The sequence below is a fragment of the Rhipicephalus microplus genome, chromosome 7, assembly GCF_043290135.1.
Source record: "Rhipicephalus microplus isolate Deutch F79 chromosome 7, USDA_Rmic, whole genome shotgun sequence".
NCBI lineage: Eukaryota > Metazoa > Arthropoda > Arachnida > Ixodida > Ixodidae > Rhipicephalus > Rhipicephalus microplus.
Genome location: NC_134706.1, coordinates 79923117 through 79930325, shown reverse-complemented (window position 1 = coordinate 79930325; position 7209 = coordinate 79923117). Strand labels below are relative to the sequence as shown.

The window sequence follows — 7209 nt, the reverse complement described above, 5'->3', positions numbered from 1 at the left end:
GACATGACAAAAATTATTCAACACAACATGCGTAGTTTATGTATTTGTTGCTTTAAGACATGAATAAAATTTGAAATAAATATTGGGACGCAATAAAGAATTGTGCGCGTTTTCCCAACAATGTGAAACGCTACGAGATGCGGGACTAATGTGCCAGCGTTTCGCATGCGTTCGGGTCCCCGCGGTCAGTGCATATAGCAGAGGACCACCGTGGAACGCTCCTACGAGTTCGCGCACTCATTGTGCTCATCTACTCTACCGCGTCTAAGCCAGCGTTTCCAAACAATCCCGCAGAAACAGGCAAAAGACCACAAAATAACACTGGTCAACAAAGCTTAGCCGCTTTCGTGCACGGGGGTTGGGCTTGTTCGGCGCGTCATGTGCACGTCACCTCTTGGTCGGATGCCGGAGAGGGTGGAAAGAGATTTGGCTTGCGAAGGCTCCGCGGAGGAGCGGCAAGGGTTTAGAGCTCACCTCCTCTCACTCTCGTTTCGCGCCGCTTCAAAAAACCTCTTTTCTCCGCTCGTAATGAACCGATTCGTAAACAATTTGTGGCAAAACGTTTTTCATCAAACACCCAACAACTTACTGTCTAACTGAAATTCGGTATTGGGCCTGGTTGCGAAAAGCTACGACCAGGAAGAAGACTCTGGGCCGTCTAGCAGGTCTTCGTAGCGCTCGAAAGGCAGGGACCTAGTGAGCCAGCAACGGTGAGAGGAGTCGCGCACCGAGTAATGGCGACACTGAAGACGACATAGGCCCCCGTCGGGACACGAAAGCGCACCATAGCATGCACAAAACAAGTTTATTCAATCCAACCGAGGGAGTGTGCCTACTCTATGCAGTAGGGAGTTCTCAGCACACCTGGAATAACAGTAAAAAATGGGACAAGTATTTTCACCCATAAAGACAGTTGCCAGCACTGTCTTGGGGCTGTTAGTTTTTCAAAGGCATGTTTCGTCCGTCAACGAAGGGCGACGTTGGAACTGATACATGTGCGAAGCCACTGTCGTGTCACTTATACAAAAGTCACCTTTCTTTTAGATGCGGAGCATCTTATACTCGCGCCTTGTAGTGCGCCGTCCGCACCGCTTCTCGAACATTCGACAGCTGACGCGCGCGCATGCGCCGACGCGCCGTCGCCCACTCTTCCACCATCTGTGCATCCCTTCCTCCTCTACACACCGCGCGCGCTTCACTCCTCCACCATCTGTGCACCCTTCCTCCTCTACACACCGCGTTCGACATCTACAATTCTCCTGATTCTCCAGTGGACGCGCATGTGGCGTCGCGCTTCGAGAACATTCAACAGCTGACAGTGCATTGGCCGTCGTGCTGTATATATACTCAAGGTCGGCGCTCGCTCGCTCAGTTGCCGCTCGTCGGTTGGTTTGTACGGCGTGTCGACGTCCAAGGTCGCGGTGAAATGAATTCCAACGAATCCACAAACACAATGATCGACGTCCCTTCGACCAGCGCCGCCCTTTCGCATACGTGTGTACGTGTTCACTCATTTAACACCCCCTCCTACAACCACGTTAACCAATTTAGCCATCGACCCAAGTAAGTCGCAATTTAACACCCCATTTCACAACCACGTTAACCAATTTAGCCATCGACCCAAGTAAGTCGCACTTTAACACCCCGTTAACCAATTATATGGTCCGCATCCTCCTCAGTGTTCCCCCGAGGGAAGCTGCGGGCAATTTTTTTTAACCCAAACCCTTCCATGAGTTGGCAGGTTGGTAAATCAGCTTTCGGTAAGAACTGAAACGCTTGCAAACCGTGCCTGATATTTAGCAGTGCATTACTCCGCCCATTTTCACGTCTGTTCGTGTGAGGCCAAGATATCTAGGTTTTTTGAACCTGAACATGAGGTAACTTTGTGTCAAAACAATTTCAAATGTGTTGTAGCTGCAATGTATCAGGATGAAAATATACTTAAGTATTTTGGTCGCAGCGCTCGTCTTTAAGCTCTAACTACGACCAGAGAGAGACAAAAGTTTTAAAAATGATGGATAACCTCCCGGAAGGAACTCTTATAAAATGCGAAGCGGCAGTGATGCTTACTGTGTTGACCTGGTTGAAATGGACGTCGGAGCGGGTGCTGGAAGAAAGATTTAAAGTGAAACTCGGTGTAGCGTTTACTCGAGTGAACGTTTTTTTTTTTTTTTTTGAAGCGCAAAGACACTGGGGGCGGGTTGGGTTTCATGTAAGTTTAATCGCAAAAAAACTTTTCGCTTAATTTGTGCTCAAACGTTGCGAGCGGTGGAAAGGGTGAATTAAGCTAGAGATATGACATGCGGTGAGCGGCGACAGGCTACACTCTAAGCCAAAATTACCCGTAATAGGAGTAACGGGGCCCAATAGGCGCGCGCGATGAATAGATAGACCGTTGAGGAGCAACCACAGAGGTAAGTGTGCGGCGCGAAACCATTTAGTCTGAAAACACTCTCCAAAGGGATGAACCGCCTAGAGATTGCAGGCAGAGCGAAAAGCGTTGCCAAGGTGACCAGCCCACCTTCTCCTCCTCTGCTGGCTCAGTCTGTCCCGGAATTTTGCCGGGGACGGTTCGCGTTGCGTCGCGCTCGGAGTGCTCGGCCACGGCCGCCTGAAATCGACGATCTAAGAATTACGACATGGTGCTTGAGTGTAGGCTTGCATGAGCATTGGCTGCTGCTTTTGCGTTTCGCTGCACCCATAAAGTCTGGAGAAAGCCCCGACACGTCACCACGCCACGCTGTATATCTCTGGCTTCAAGATAGTCACGACCAACACACGACAGCAACAGTTGGGAAGGTCGATTCGGCAGTCGAGAAGACAACAGGGCTATCGGATATATACTTCAGTCTGACTCAGGGCAGAAAAGTGCGCTGGATTCTAAGGCAAATAAGTTATCATTCTTTATTCTACTCTACTTGTCGCGTCTGAAATATGAATCGCGCTTGCCGGCAAAAGGCTCGGTCGTGTTGTATATCGCACACACGAAAATGCATCGCGAAGGTGAGCTTCGGCGTCTGCAGTACGCCTGTGCTTTGCGACCGCGTGGAAATAGGCCGCCATTGCCGTCGGCTTCCCGTAGGCTCGCTCATCGAGTGCTCGCCTGTATTCGCCGCCGCCATGAGCTCCGGGCTAACCATATTGGGCTGAGACCTCGTAGCTGTGTTTGTAGTCGTCGAAAATACGTTGCGGGTTCTCGTAAAGAGCTTGGTTGTAGTATGTAGCGCGCTGTAAGTGCACTAGCACGGACTAGTGGGGCTTGGCCGCCAAATTGGTCGCTATTACAGTTGGCTTTCCGGTCAGTCGGTCACACGTAGCTCGGCGCCGTCCGTTGGTCGCGGCGGTGGACTCGCATTTGCGTGGTGCACTCGCTCGAGTTTGTGGAAAAGAGCCGCACTACCGCAGATTTTTTTCGGCGCTAGTTCCAAACCAGCTCGGTGCTGTTCGTGGCGGCGGCCAAGCGTACGCTCCCTTTCCTGTTCGAAGTTCGCTAGCGGCAGACACTCCGCGTGCAGCGCCGTGTTTGGTCTGCGTTCGCTTGCTCGAGCTGAACGACGTCGCTCGCTTAGGATACGCCGACTTGTTAGCGGCACGGTGGTTCACGGAGTTGTGACTGCGGCCGCCGCTCCTAAGCTGTTGCGCTACGGGGATTGGAATGAGTCTTTGACGATGTGTGACATCACGGTGAAGTTATTAGCATGTCATATCTCACGTATGTTTTCATTTCAGCTTGCATGTATTTCTCACATGCATTTGTATTCGTCCTCTGTCACGTATGACTCACTATTTTACTCACCTATTGTGCAGCTGTGGGCACGGACCGTGCTGAAGACTGTGTGCGCTGGCATCTGTGATGCCTGTCATTCATCTCTCGTCAGAGCAGCTTCAGAAGGACTGTGCGAGATGTGAAGGTAAAGTTATTTGTGTGTCATATTTTAACGCTTGTTTTTATATTAACGTGCACCTACTTGTCATATGCGCGCATCTTCATCTTCTGTCATGTGTGTCTAACTATTTCTACTATATTATTGTACGTGCAGCCGTGGGAACTCAACAGGCAGAAGGCTACGTGCGCTGGCGTCAGCAATGCCTGGCATCTATCGCCTCCGTCGGAGGAGCTCCCCAAAGAGTGAACAAAATGTGACAACGAGACTGGACTTGTACACCTCACCGTGAATTCACTTAAAACAATGGAGAAACTTCATGTGTATGTAGAAAAATAAGAAAATTTCGATGTCTCACTTTTGTCTTTCGTTGCCGTGACTGCGAAAGCAGCTACACAAAGGTGGCTAACTACTTTTCCGTGTGTTCTTTTCTGCACAATTTGTTGCTCACTGCGCAGAAAAACAGACGAAAAAAGTATTAGGCCTAGCGGATAATAAACAAAACACAATGTTTCAACTGGGGACAAAAAGTTCATCTAATAGGAGTATTTGAGTAGATCAACCGTTCATCCGGCAAGGTACCACTGTGAAAACTAACGGTTGCCCGGGAAGGCGTAAATGTGGGGATTAAAAGTTGCTTTATAAGAGGCAAAAGTGAGGACTAAGTGTTAGTTCTTCGAGGTGAATTGTGGGACTACCGGTTAGTCCCTAAGGTGAAATGTAATGACTAAATGTTAGTCTCTTGAGCTCGTCTGTGGGGACTAACTGTTAGACCCGGTGCCGTTAGTCCTTAAAGTGAATAATGTTTGTGGCGGCCCCATCAGTGCCAAAAGAAAGGACCACACACCCTTTCAGCACCCTTTTGCCTCAGAGTGTAGGGAGAGAGAGTACTCAACGCGCGTGCACTTTGAAAGTTAGGCGTGACTTACTTGGCACCACCCCAACACTTGAAGCCAGGTGAGCGTGGTGTGAACGGAGAGACAGCATTACACAGGCTAGTCAAAGAGGTGCTTTACATCAAAAACAATTCAAATGCCCGATTTTCTGCCCCCAACAATTTGTTCTAGTTTACTACGTCCCCGCAGGCATCGAGCAGCGTGTCACTGTCCCAGTAATCAGCGCCACACTGGCCCTATATTCATGTATGAGGCTGGAACACTAGCACTGGGTTTTCTATTTAGAATATTGTGCAGGCGAATAAAAGCGCGCATGCTCTGCTAGTGAACGTGGCTTCTAGGGAGGTGAGGGAGCCAGTCATCTCCATCGCACAAGTGCCATCCAGTAAAATCTGATGGCATGTGTTGTCTGCAGTCGATGGCTCGTCAAGGGGACAGCCATTATAATGACCTTCTGCTGGTAGGAGAAGGGGGTGGAGAGGAGGGTGGCAGCCCTGCTTTAGCAGTGGCTGCGAAACTTGCTTGTAAAGACAACAGTAGCCGGCTCGCAAGCATCCTGCGTTCTCAACGTCCTTGGTTTAAGTAAGTGACCACAAAAAGACTGCTTTCGCCTCTGGAGCTGTCTTGTTCTCCTCATCAAGCGTTTTGTAGTGTTAAGAGAACTCGTAATAAAAGTATTAACTTCTTTCCTTACAGCGTGTGGTCTTTTGGCGCCATTCATAAGTAGGATGCGCACTGTGTGTCACGTGGTGGTGTTTATTATCTATGCATGCCGTTATTGATTGGCATATGTTGGGGAGCCCGTATGACCACTTTTTTGGGGTTGCGACATCTCAAAAAGTGTCTTTAAAAACTCCGCCAAAATCAACGGGCATTTTGGCATGCTGTTGCCAGCTTTTTGCAAATTTGTTATAGTTTTTTTCTGTGCCACCATTTTTGTGTCAACCACACAATTACCTCCCCCTGCCCCCCAACTACTTGTGAGCTGCAAGATTATTAGTGACTTGCAGTGTATTTTCAAAGGCCCTTGTTCAGTCTAAAACCAAGTAAGGACAAAGGCCTTCAACACATCAAACGGGAAATGTCGTTCCTATCAGAAAAAAAACGAATGGTGGGCAAGGTGTAAACCACCACCCACCAATACAGTGGATTAATGTAGTGGGTGAAGGGTGGGTAACGTCCACCATGGCGCATGGTGGGATATGGTGGGTGCTGCAGTGCTGGCAACGTTTGAGCGCGAAATGGCGTCAGAATCACCGTGACGACCTGCCACAACAAATAGAAAAGGAATTCTACAAAAACAATATAAAAACACCCGTTCCGTAAAAAAAACAAGGTGCCACTGAGGATCGAACGAGCAACCTGCGGATTCCCATTCGGAGACACTAACCACTGCGCCATACCAATTTTTTTTTCTTTATTACCGGTTTCGCAAAAGGTACACACATCAATATAAGTCACTGTAAACAGTAACATACAAACAGAAGTGATGACAAAACAGCCGCGGATTTATTAGTGCTTACAGTGCTAAAATTCCTTCAGGTTCACCAGGGGTTCGACCCTGGAGAGCCATTCCGGAACAAAATCTTGTTGTTTAAGTATACCAATGTACTGAGCAATGCTTTTGCGGAAAAGCATACGGGCCCGACGCCTGTCAGGGTCGCAGTAGTAACCGGCCATTCTTGCCCGCCATAGACAATGGAGGCCAAGCAGCATTATAGGATCAAAAGGCAGTCCCTCCTCTTTTTCTACTGTTAAAAACCTGATACCCAGTGTATGTAAGGGAAGCTCCTTTTTTAGAGTTCTCTGTATAAGATCCCAGAAGTAAACCCCTTCCAAAGAATGCAGGAAAACGTGATCTATTGTCTCCGGCTTTCGGCAGATCAAACAGTTCGAACTTCATGGCATATACACTCCTCTATCGTCTAAAAAAGTCTTAACCGGTAGTGTTCCGGAGTGTAATTTAAAGAAAAAGCTTTTTGCACTAAGCTGAATTTGCATTTTCTTAACACGCTTAAGAACATCATTGCCTTCTCCCCCGCTATTAATTAACCTATATATACGAACTGGAAAAATCATGTCGCATATGTCTTTATTCAATTTCTTTCGCCCGACCGATGAAAGGTATTCATTGGAAAACTGAACTGACATGAACCGTACACTGTCTGCAACTTCCTTAAGGAAACCTCGCGTAGCTCCCAGCATGCTTGTGGTGCTAACCACAAAGTTAGGCAGAACACGACAAAGGCGTAACTGGCATACCGTTCTTAAGAAGGGGTGTTGAAGATCTCGAAAGAAAATAAAACGATTAACTAGTTGTCGCACGAACAGATGTGACAGGCTTAGTCCCCCCTGTTTTACTCTTTGGAACAGATTTGTCCTACTACATTTTTTTCCAAGTAGACCCCCATATAAACACAGCATATATC

At 48.1% G+C, this 7209-nt stretch overlaps 1 long non-coding RNA gene across 1 annotated transcript; it reads left to right on the top strand.

Moving 5' to 3' along the window:
* The first annotated feature begins 1385 nt into the window (after positions 1-1385).
* On the top strand, positions 1386-4188 carry LOC142766991 (uncharacterized). The gene is made up of 3 exons (XR_012884695.1): positions 1386-1498; positions 3808-3911; positions 4041-4188. It is a non-coding gene; the product is annotated as an uncharacterized LOC142766991 (long non-coding RNA).
* The last annotated feature ends 3021 nt before the right edge of the window (positions 4189-7209 follow it).